Here is a 13,043-nt window from a genome sequence, read left to right on the forward strand (position 1 = left end):
AGCTACTTTCGATGATTAACATTGGTTTTTTTTTTTCACTAATTGCGAAATATAAAAGGCAACCCTCATATAAATATAAAACAATTAAACGAAATTTGATTGGAAATAATCAAAAAATTAAAACAAAAATGTTCAATTACCCAATATTCTTTTTCGTTTAGTCTAAAAAAATGGCCTTTCGTAGTTCTCACATGCTGTTGTATATTCATTTTTAGCCATTTTAGATTCTATTCCATCTAAAAATATATGGAAGGCTTATATGAATGATAGCATATGGTGGGTACTGGTACAATTTCTATTTTGGCTTTGCTTGACCCAAATATAATTCGATAAGAATAATAAATTATTTTGCGTCTGCATCAAATCTAAGCGACATAAATCAATAGGGCTAGACTTTCGATACAAAAAAAGAGTATCTCCACTCTCGATCTCCCTCTCTTCCTCTTTCTTGTTGTCTCTTTCTCGAAAAATCAAACAATTTAAATGAATAATAAAAGCATCACCAAAAATATCACAGAAATTCTACTTTCCCCCGCTTTTTTTCTCTGGGCCAATAGAAAAACTATCCATACAAGCATTGAATCACCCAAACCATTCATTGAAAATAATCATCAGAGCAGAGCAAAACGAAAAAAATCGAATAAAAATTTGGGTCAAATAATTTGTTATGTTCCATTTTTTGTGTTTGACGTTTTGGATTTTTCTAGTCTGCCTTCATTCACTTTTTTTCGATTTGTATTTGAAAATAAACAAAAATGATTATATAAAACAAAAAAATAAATAAATTTAATTTAGCGGTCAAACATTATTTGCAATAGATATGTACTATACTACGTATGTGTATATAAACAATCGAAATCATTATTATAAGTTGTGGCAATAAACTGTATTAAAATCTCGCGTTTGGCACTTTGGTAGGGTATTATAAGAGAATTGGATCGCTTAATAAATGGGGATAATAGCGTTATATTAGTACCGGACGAAGAATATAGGATTATAATGGTGAAGAAATAGGACTATAATTGTGTCCTGTATCTGGCAAACATGCAAATAGATGGACAAGAATAAACAAAGCGTCATTGTTATAAAAAAAAACATTTCTACGCAACTGAATCTAGTCAGGGGCCCGAGTAAGATTGAACTGTACAAACTAATAATTCCTCATAGCGTTGGTAAAGTTTCTACTTTCCTGAATTTAAAAAAAGAATTTTCGATTGTCATCCACAGCCATTTGATTAACCAAGAAATGTTTCTGGTCACAGTCTACAAATGATCACTTTAAAATTAGAGATTGTAGTATTCTATTAAGGTTAATATGGTTGCAAAATGAAAAGTCTTAATTTAACCTTCCAAATCTATAGCACCCCTTTCAAAGTAATCCCCATCCAATAAAATAAAATATGGCAACGTTTGTTCCAATATCCTTCAAACATGACAAATTCTAACCAAAGAAAAAAAAATAATTTAGAAACAGTCTGACGGAAGATTCTCGTTGAAATATTTATCACCGATATTCATGGCAAACACATTTTCTAAAAGAGCGGCGAACTTGTATAAGCCGACTATTCCACGATTTCTACTGTTGCCAATATCTTCAACTGTTCCTACCAGTGACCATGATTGCCACTCGAGCCAAAAATAATCTACCAAATTTTCAACAAAATTTTACCAAAACGCTAACAAATATAAAAATCTTATTTCACAGCATTTTTGTGGTAAAAAATTTTGTCAAAATTTTATTTCCGGTTAAAATTTTGTCAAAATTTTATTTCTATTGAAAATTTTGTCAAAATTTTTATCCACAAAAATGCTGTGAAATAAGATTTTTATATTTGTTAGCGTTTTGGTAAAATTTTGTTGAAAATTTGGTAGATTATTTTTGGCTCGAGTGGCAATCATGGTCACTGGTAGGAACAGTTGAAGATATTGGCAACAGTAGAAATCGTGGAATAGTCGGCTTATACAAGTTCGCCGCTCCTTTAGAAAATGTGTTTGCCATGAATATCGGTGATAAATATTTCAACGAGAATCTTCCGTCAGACTGTTTCTAAATTATTTTTTTTTCTTTGGTTAGAATTTGTCATGTTGCAAAATGAAAAGTCTTAATTTAACCTTCCAAATCTATAGCACCCCTTTCAAAGTAATCCCCATCCAATAAAATAAAATATGGCAACGCTTGTTCCAATATCCTTCAAACATGACAAATTCTAACCAAAGAAAAAAAAATAATTTAGAAACAGTCTGACGGAAGATTCTCGTTGAAATATTTATCACCGATATTCATGGCAAACACATTTTCTAAAAGAGCGGCGAACTTGTATAAGCCGACTATTCCACGATTTCTACTGTTGCCAATATCTTCAACTGTTCCTACCAGTGACCATGATTGCCACTCGAGCCAAAAATAATCTACCAAATTTTCAACAAAATTTTACCAAATCGCTAACAAATATAAAAATCTTATTTCACAGCATTTTTGTGGTTAAAAATTTTGTCAAAATTTTATTTCCGGTTAAAATTTTGTCAAAATTTTATTTCTATTGAAAATTTTGTCAAAATTTTATTTCTATTGAAAATTTTGTCAAAATTGTATTTCTATTGAAAATTTTCGCAAAATTTTATTTCTATTGAAAATTTTGTCAAAATTTTATTTCTATTGAAAATTTTGTCAAAATTTTATTTCTATTGAAAATTTTGTCAAAATTTTATTTCTTTAGAAAATTTTGTCAAAATTTTATTTCTTTAGAAAATTTTGTCAAAATTTTATTTTTATAGAAAATTTTGTCAAAATTTTATTTCTATAGAAAATTTTGCCAAAATTTTATTTCTATTGAAAATTTTGTCAAAATTTTATTTTTAAGAAAATTTTGTCAAAATTTTATTTCTATTGATAATTTTGTCAAAATTTTATTTCTGTTGAAAATTTTCTCAAAATTTTATTTCTATTGAAAATTTTCTCAAAATTTTATTTCTATTGAAAATTTTGTCAAAATTTTATTTCTATAGAAAATTTTTTCAAAACTTTATTTCTATAGAAAATTTTATTTCTATAGAAAAATTTGTCAAAATTTTATTTCTATAGAAAATTTTGTCAAAATTTTATTTCTATAGAAAATTGTGTCAAAATTTTATTTCTATAGAAAATTTTGTCAAAATTTTATTTCTATAGAAAATTTTGTCAAAATTTTATTTCTATAGAAAATTTTGTCAAAATTTTATTTCTATTGAAAATTTTGTCATAATTTTATTTCTATTGAAAATTTTGTAAAAATTTTATTTCTATCGAAAATTTTGTAAAAATGTTATTTCTATAGAAAATTTTGTCAAAATTTTATTTCTATTGAAAATTTTGTCAAAATTTTATTTCTATTGAAAATTTTGTCAAAATTTTATTTCTATAGAAAATTTTGTCAAAATTTTTTTTACAGAAAATTTTGTCAAAATTTTATTTCTGTAGAAAATTTAGTCAAAATGTTATTTCTATAGAAAATTTTGTCAAAATTTTATTTCTATAGAAAATTTTAATTTTATACGTTTTTTTCAAATTTAGTTTGTGAGTGATATTTTGTAAAATCTACCAAAATATCAAGAAATTACTAATTCTACCAAATATGTTACTAAAAAATCTACCATTTTGGTAGAATCCACCAACTGTGGCAACCGTGCCAGTTATACCAGAACTTAGGACCAGTTATACCAGACAACTTAAAAATGTTCCGTTTTTTCCCTGCGTCAAAAAATGTTTTCTTACTATTTTCCCTGTGACAAATTGGAATTCAGTTTATTATAATGACTAAGGGAACAATTGAAACTAGTGCAAATTCCTTCAAGTTTTGCAATGTAGAATTTAGGACAGTCATTTCCTTTAAAATAATGAAGTGATTTAAATAACTCTTCTTCTAACCTCATTGCCCACAAACACATCTTTTGTTGCCAAAGGGCAAGAAAATTCAGAGTTTTTAATAAAATTGTGTCTTATTTTAAAGAAAGATATAATAATAATAACTATAATAATAAGTATTATTTTTATTAAACTGTGTAAGTGAAAAATAATACCCTGCATTTGTAATAAAAATAAAAAAAAGATCCTTTTTCCCTACGCTCGTAATTTAAGGAAAAAACCCTCGAAAAAAATATTTTTTCCCACATCTGGTATCACTGGTTCCTACATAATTTGTTAAGTTCGCATACATATATTTTTTTTTCTACAAAGTATTAAATTTACAAAAAAAAACTAACAACTGTTGCATTGTCCTCATTCTGATAAGTGCCTAAAAGATGAGCTTTTGGACAGTATAAAGCATCATATAATTAAAATCATATCATATAATTAAATATAAATTTTTTTATATACAGTGGCATTCAAATCAATAGGATATTATATTTTGTTTGGAAGCGATTCGAAATTTTATTCTCTAAGGCCTAAACTTCGATTTACCCCAATGTGTTTTTCACAAATATATGCATGTTTTGTTTTTTTTTTTTGCTTATTCAAGTAAAATGTCTATATAGACCATAATGATCTGCATAAAACGTTTAGAAATAGATTTGAAAATATGTCAACAGAATGAATAATCACCATACTATTTTTCTATGATAGGGAGTAGGAACAATTGTGGGTGTATTTATGTGAAAATTTATATATTCTCGACAAATCTGTGAAAATACTCACAAACAATTTATAACAAATGGCTTTCATAGTGGATTAACGACTATATTATGGAATTTTATTCTTAAAAGAAACCGAAATTACAAAATTCATATACGACACGTCAATTGCTGCATCTCTCCAAATTTAAGCACGTACTTTTTCTCTAAACACTTCATGACACAACAAATTATTGTTGACCATTGTGTGGCAACAACAACTACACATATATATTCAGTATTTGTATATAGAAGTGAAAATAAAATGTATGATATTATTATTCAAAGTAATTTATCATTTTGTTTATCTGTTTGTATATACATTGGGGGGATGCCAGCTCTTTCATCAGCAGACACGAATAATACCATCATAATATTATAAATAAACTTCATTATATTGAAACAACATATGAGAAGTGTTTCACAAGAGAACAAAAATGATGCAATTCCAAAAAATGTTGACATTATCCAAGTTAAATTCGATGTGATTAATGAAATGTATTTAAATAAACGTTGGGCAATCACGTTTGTTTATTGACACCTCATTATATTGTTTATAATCCAACAAAAGCAGTTGCGTCTGATAGAAGGAACATTGTCCTTAATGGAGTTGCAATGTAATATGATTGCCTTTTGTCTTTTTTTAGATGGAAAAACACCACCGACTATTGTTGATTAGCTCAACCAACTCAAAGTGAACCAAATGTTGGTGTAATACACTGTGAATCGTTATAGTGATGCTGGTAGCGTGGCTAAACGCAATGATGGTGGTTCAAAAATTTAGCTTGGTGTATTTATCTCCACATATTTTTTATGTGTGTTCGCCTTTCAGAATAGCTTGATTTTTCCCATTCCTAAATATGTATCCACAAAATTTGTCATGTATGTCTAAAGGCTAAAATTCAATTCTTTGTAAAGTTAAATACCCTCAACAGAGAAGTTATTTCCCTTATATAAGGATATTAATTTAATTTAAATTAATTTTATTTATTATCGTATGTAACCAAGCCATACAAAGGCCTAAATCAACATTTCAAAAACTACTCAAACAATTTTCTTAATTCCATTAACTCATTCAAATGATTGTCTTCAAATACAGTGAATCAAAAAAGTTTACATACAAACTTCATTAATATTAAAAAATATTTTAAATATATATAAAAACGACCATTGATGTGTAAGGACGGCATATTTTATGCCCTAATTAGTAGTACGGAATTGACAATAGTTGGCATAGTTCGCGATATGCGCATCAAATAGCATAGAATTTGGTGCTCCAAACGATGACGCATGATTGGGCTGAACAGCATTATCGTTCTTATGAGTAAGCCAAAAAATTACCCTGTGATTATCAGAATGGACTGAATAGTCTAAGTGAACCTGAAACTAAATCGGGCTGCCACTTTATCCTACCCTGTGAATATGTGCCCCATGAAAATTAGTCCCAAAACCTATATGAAGCAAAACCCCAAAAAACAACAGCAAAGTTTGTATTATGAAAATAAACCCCAATATTTCAAATAAAATTGAAACCGTTTCATTTTCTTTTTTCGGATTGTGTTGAGTTTTCAGGTGGACTTTTTTAGCTTTCTGGAATTTTACAATGGCGACTACTATACGCATTTTTGTACCGAAAGAAAGTGATTTAAGACTTTCTCCTATGGACAGAATCCAAAGTGGTCTAATGCATTCGTTATCAGTAACACATTTTTTTGAAAACTTCATATTTTTCCCCTTGGGTATATTAGGATATATTTTCAAACGGCTCTTTAATTCAAGAGTGAAAATGAGCCCTAATTTTTTTAGGGCCGACTTCATGCTTCAGTTACATTTTGTTGGGACTCGTATTCATTATGAACATTTGTGACCCTGTTCCATTTTAGCTTAGGGGCTCCTGTCCCCATTTTCTTAGCGCCCCAAAAATTGTGTCGATTCGAGGATTTAGTTAAAAAACTAGTAACTTTTTCCTCGCGGCGATGGACAATACTTCGATTGATCAGCCTGTTACATTATTATTCGGAATAAATTATCAAACATTGAAAAAAATTCTGCATTTTTAATTTGCACTCCCAAAACAAAAAAAATCCATATAAGATATTGATTTTAATTACATTTGAAGGCGTGTATATTTAGTGAACGTCAATGTATGGTAAAAGTAGATATAAAGTATGTGTTAACTTTTTAGAATATGAGGGTTGAAGTTAAATTTTTATAATATGATCAGATACTATGTTCAGTAGGTTAGGTTAGGTTAGGTTAGGTGGCAGCCCGATTCCATGTTAAGCTCAATGACAAGGGACCTCATTTTTATAGCCGAGTCCGAACGGCGTTCCACATTGCAGTGCAACCACCTAGAGAAGCTTTGAAACTCTCAGAAATGTCACCAGCATTACTGAGGTGGGATAATCCACCGCTGAAAAACTTTTTGGTGTTCGGTCGAAACAGGAATCTAACCCACGACCTTGTGTATGCAAAGCGGGCATGCTAACCATTGTTCGATAACAAGTGCATAAATATATTCATACGATAGATAATGATTTGGCTGCAAATCCCTTTCTGAATATTGACTATAGTAAACTTTTTTGGCTCACTGTATGCTTAGTACTAAAATCGACATGAAAAAAAGCTTAGATGCTTGATTTATTGAAAAGAAACTGCCTAGCAGTAAACAAGTAGATTTTGGAGTAGTACATGCTGAGTCCCAAGCGAAAAAAGTATTTTTGAATCTTTTGTTGGTAATTTTTGTTTGTCATATTTTCAAATTTAATCAAATGACTCAACAATATAAAAAAATTTATAAGTCTGATTAATAAAAATACTATGTAAATTTTATATATTAATTTCGAAACAAATACCTATCGAAATTATAAAAATATTAAAAATATTTATTAGACTCACCAAAATATTGTTTTAGAGATCGAAGCTGAATGCAAAACAAATTTTATGTAAAGTTTTTAAAATTATGAATTTTTCTCCCTTATTGTGAAATACTTAACTATGTAAATTCAATTAAATTACGTCTATTCAATTTAATTTCGATAGTATCTTTATAATTGGCATATTTATTCGAAGTTTAACTCATGCCATAATTTCCAAAAAATTATGAATCATTTCTGTTTTTCAATTACGACAAATTCTACGAATTGTTTTTGTTTCATCTTGCTCACACATAAAATAAAAAGTAGATAAGACAAATGAATATAAACATTTGTTTACATTGATTTTGACGAAATTGTTTTTAAATAGAAAGACGGACAAACAAAAAAGGGTTAGTGGTTGATATGTCAAAGTTAATTAATTTTCATATAAAAGTATTCAAAAGGGCGCAGAATAACTAATACATATGGCTAAGTCTTCTACGTTTTTGCTTTAACTTTGCATAAAGCGAAATTTTAGCTTCCTCTAGATTTATCTAAATATATAATTCTTTGAAATAGCCTATTTAATAAAATTGCATGCAAAATGTACTTTCCAATTCGAAATGAAATATAAAATGTGCTCGATTTAGTTATAGATAGAATATGACGGAAAGGTCAGAAGGATATACTTGCCCACCCATGCCAATGAAGGGAAAAGTGATTGGTAGGACAACTATAAAAAGTTTTTAAAACAATGTTTTAAATTGCTAATAAAAAACTTTTTTGTAGAATAAAATGCCAAAAAAAAGATATGAAATTTTGCAAAACCATTTAAAGCTATGTCCAATATGGCAGTTGTATATCTAAGTACTGTAAATGTTCAATACAATGATAATGCACTTTTGAGAAACTTGTCGCAAATAATGCAATAAAGTATAGGAATAACATTCTAAAGGAGAAACATTACAAGTGGACTGATATAATAAATACAACGTTGCTGAGAATGTCAATGGCATTAGGCCAAATTCTACATAACTCAATGGAACTACAAGAACGGAAGTGGGAAAAAGACAATGACATTTCACTAAAAGAGGGTTTGTATGACTCATGGTCACATATGGGATGTTTCCATGGGACTTAGCTACCATGGGGCTATCAAAACGTATTTTTTCCATAATTATATGCGCATAGCTACCATTTCCAAATACGAAAAAATTTTCATTCAATGAATTTTATAATAAAAACAAATCATTACCACAAATAAATTTACCATTCTTCTTTAATTATTTAAATTCTTTAGAGAGCGGTGATCTGTCTTAATGATCATCGTCATCGCCAATTGAATGGAATCACTTCTTGAAAATATTGGTGACATACTCACAACACAATGTATTAATGACAATCCCTTACTCAAACTAAATCTTGACACAATAAAACAAAACGAAATGCAACATTTCCAGTTTGTACATACCTATTTTATCGAAATACTTTATAAAAAAAATAATTATATACTCTCCACGCGCGTTTTATTAAAAATCAATGACGAAGTATATTTCGGTAAACGGCGTATGCTGTTGAATTGACAGACTTTGTACTCTAAGTACATGGTGTAGTAAGAAATTTCAAAGAAACAGCTGACTAATAATCTACGTTCACATTACACACGAAATCTCAAGTTTTAGCAACTAAATCCCAATACAAATCTCAAGTGTTCAAATCAGCAAAAAAAAACAGATATTTCCTCAATTGAGGCTTTAACAGCTTTGCATTGTATACTCTTTTCTGGTATTTTATTTTCTTGTAAAAAATGCGCACTTTGCCCGGAATATGACCTTCTTAGGTTATTTTCTAAATAAAACAGGCAAACGTGCGAAAAAGCTTCGAATTCTGTTGTGAAAATAGTGTCCCGCATAGAGGGACATTGCTGGTATTTTCAGCACTGCCGAAAAACGTATATGATATCTAAAGCGTCAATAACGTGGGTACCTCATACGTATTTTCTCACATCCTATTCTGAATTAATCGTGTGTAGCCATACATTTACAAAATCTCCAAGGGTGGTAGCGTATTTGTATGAACAAACAACTTCCTCAGCATGTCACCAAAATCCTTTAAAGTATTGTGACAACGCAGTTATATTTTGGAGTTAAAGAGTACACATTTGTGTAAAACAAAGGATCTAATATAATAAAATAGATGCCCCCACTTGAATTAGACTAGCACTCGCTTACATTTTTTAAGTGAAACATTTTATATTATTAGTATTAAATTAAATAAACATTCTATTGAATGTAACATAAATTTTCAGTCATTTTCATTAAAGAAATCCAATTAGCATACACCCAGCAAAAAAAAAGCTTACAAAAAAAAAAAATAATGAAAATGTTCTTTTTGGATCCGGAAGTGGTGCAAAATTGACGCAGAGGCGATGAATTTAACATGGGCTTGTCATAGGACGGAAGTCCTCAATTTCAACAGCCGTTGCACTGAATTTGCATCACTTCTTTAGGTGTGATCCGAATTCAATGTTTTGGATGTAAATTAAAAAGTTCTGTGATATATTGTCAAATAAATAATTTTTATAATTTTTAATGGATTCTAATGCTTGTTGAAAACGTTTGACCTCAAATATTTTCAAAAATTCAGATTGGATTTAGCATTTTTTTCGACAAAATTTAAATGGGTTGTACCATTTTATGAATTCTAACTCTTTTTTAACCTATTTGAAACAAAAAACAAGTTAAAAATACCCATTAACGGCCATTTTCATGTATCTCCGTTAGACTTTAACTCCCAGTTAACAGAAAGTAAAATTGAAATATCTTCTCTCAGGTTAACTTTAACTGAAATTTTTTTAGTAGTTAAGTTCCTAACTGGCATATGGAATACATAGACAAGATGACAGACATGTCCATAGTACGGTTTAAAAGTTCGTTAGCTAACGTAGCACTAACGGAGCTTCCTGAAAATGGGGGTAAAAGTATGAAAAAAACCAAGTTATAAAAACTTAAATTAAAAGAACTTCCTGGGTAGTTAAAATAAAGAACATCATTGAGAGTGCATCTTCTGGAAGTGCTTTTAAAGTTGTGCCTTTGGAAGAACTTCCAAATTTTTTGCTGGGCAATTGAATATATGCAATTCATGGCAATTAAATCTTACCAACCCTGAGTCATGCACTTTTGAACACTATTCGAAGTGAGTTGTCAAACACACATGAGAAAGAGAGAATAGAACACAGAGGTATTGTGAAACAAAGCAGCACACTGTGAAGTAATAAAAGTAAAACACAAGAGAATTTTCTCTCAAAATATAGCAAAATCATTGAGGCTTTTATTGCTAGTACCAAGAATGTTTAAAAGACATCGAAACAAAAAGAGTATGCAGGAAGTTTGTAAAGGTAAAAGCTGTTTAAAATGAAATGGACGACTAGTAAGTAAAATTTTGTAGTTTTGTATTCGTATTTTATAAGATTCTTGATGCCTCCCATAAACACCATTTCGTATTAAAAAAAAACCAAAACAAGTCACTGTAAAGGAAGTAAAAAACATATGTGAAAAATATAAAGAAAATAAGTGTCGTCATTACATTTGTTTTTGCTTAATTAAATAAGAGGCTGTTGGTGTGTGAATGTTTTTGTGTGCTTGGGGTTTGATTATGCTTGCGATTACTTGATACACTAGCTGATACCTCGCTTGTATTCAGTTGTTCGGTTGATTGTGTGGGGGTTGTTCGTTATTACTTGGTGCTAGACATTTTTCTGCTACTTTTCATTTCGTCTACGTTTTTAGTGGAGTTAACAACTGAAAATATATACATCACAGCAATAGTGGCGACGATGTAGAAAACAATATAACGTCACCAAATAGCCAGTCAGTCAGTCACTCACATACGAACGCATACAAGCAAAGGTAAACAACACAAAAGATAGACAGAAAAAAACAGCAGCACGCGAGCGAAATAGAAAGATAGGGCGAGAAAGGGAAAACTGTATGATTTTAATGTGGTGTGTAGTCAAATGGAAATTTGACAACAATGCTTGCTTAAGAAATTAAAACGCTAAACAACACTGGTATTTCTTTATTAAACACTTACATTTTTTCGTTAAAATACGTGAATGAATAGTAATGATGATCACGATAAAATAAAAAAAATATTTAAATCCGTCTTTTCTTGTTTATTAAATTATCCAGAAAAATCACAGTTATTTTTTATGTTATCCTTGAATATTTTTTTTTGCAAAAATTTTCATCCAAGTTAAATTGATAAGTTATATCCTACTTCTTTCTTTAGAAGTTTGAATAGATTTAAAGCATTCAAATTGCACTCATTTAGTTTGGGTTATCTCCAGTTAAAACCAGAATACTATCACAATTATTTTCACTATTTAGTTGTTGCTTTTAGTAGTTATCCTTCCCAGTATATTGGTACTGCAGTTATCCTTTTATTTCTTTACTCTGTTGTACGTATCTTTTGACATTTATTTTTTTCTTATTTTTTAGTGAATCACTTCCACACACACACTTGACGTTTTTCTTTGTCTCAAAATATGGTCAGCCAACGATTTTTTTCAATTTATTAATATTTTTCATTTGCTTCCTTTTGTGTCGCAAGGATAATTTTTTTAAATACCACTTTTTTAAATTTTTCTCTGTTAATTAAATTTGTTTTTTTTTTTCTTCGAAAAACACAATTTTATTGGAGGACTTTCCAGTATTTTTTTGTAGATATTTCTTCAAAAAAAAATTTTTACCACAAAATTTGGATTTTCTTCTGTATATTATTATATTCACTCGAAATTTTTTAATCTTTCTCTTTGTTTCCTATTCACATGAAAATACACCCATGTAGGAAAACTTTTCTATTTGAATATTTCACTTTTTGCTATTTTTCTATTCTCTCACACAGTAGGTTTTGCCAAAGCAAGTAATATAACGTGGATTTGATCCTCCAATATGTGAATCCAAGCACTGTTTACGACTAAATGCGAGCGAGATTTCATATGAAATGTTGTTGGCTGTCTTCATGTATTACTAAAACGAATTTCACCATACTTAGTGGTGGAAAACAAACATATACATACGAAACACTAAGTGAATGAAGGGGGTGGGAGGAGATTTGGCTACGAAGAAAAAGGCAGTCATTTTTTATAATCACCCTTGTCATACAAAGAAACCATAAAATTCAACACACCACACTGTTCGTTCACGATTCTCTGGTGAATGAGTAGTGGTAATGAGGAAGAGTGTTGGGTTTTCATCAGTCTTTCATAGTGCTTCTATGTGCCGTGGTGGCCAATGTTCACCTTTGATCAAAATGTTGTGTTGGTGTTTTTGTTTTTCATTTTCCCCAATGTATTTTCTAAAACCAAAGCATTTGGCAAGTGGTGAAAATTGTCTACGCTCAAATTGCATGCTGAGCTATAATCCACATCATATGAGTCGAGCTGTTTTTTTGTTATGGTTTCCTTGAGATGACTTGTTTTCAGTATGCTACACTTGAAGAAGTATACATTTTGATTGCGGTGAAAGTTTAGCATTT

At 29.6% G+C, this 13,043-nt stretch overlaps 1 protein-coding gene across 2 annotated transcripts in view; it reads right to left on the reverse strand.

Moving 5' to 3' along the window:
• drn (zinc finger AN1-type doctor no) overlaps positions 1–12,489 on the reverse strand; it is a 79,963-nt gene extending 67,474 nt beyond the window's left edge. The window contains exon 1 of one of the 2 annotated variants that reach the window (XM_075292606.1): positions 11,598–12,489. The gene's annotated coding sequence lies outside the window, so the exon portion shown is untranslated. Of the gene's footprint in view, positions 1–8,976; positions 9,075–11,597 lie in introns of those variants that run through there. The other variant, XM_075292607.1, reaches the window with a different exon arrangement.
• Between the last annotated feature and the right edge of the window lie 554 nt (positions 12,490–13,043).

The sequence above is a fragment of the Haematobia irritans genome, chromosome 1 (genome assembly GCF_050003625.1).
Source record: "Haematobia irritans isolate KBUSLIRL chromosome 1, ASM5000362v1, whole genome shotgun sequence".
Classification (NCBI taxonomy): domain Eukaryota; kingdom Metazoa; phylum Arthropoda; class Insecta; order Diptera; family Muscidae; genus Haematobia; species Haematobia irritans.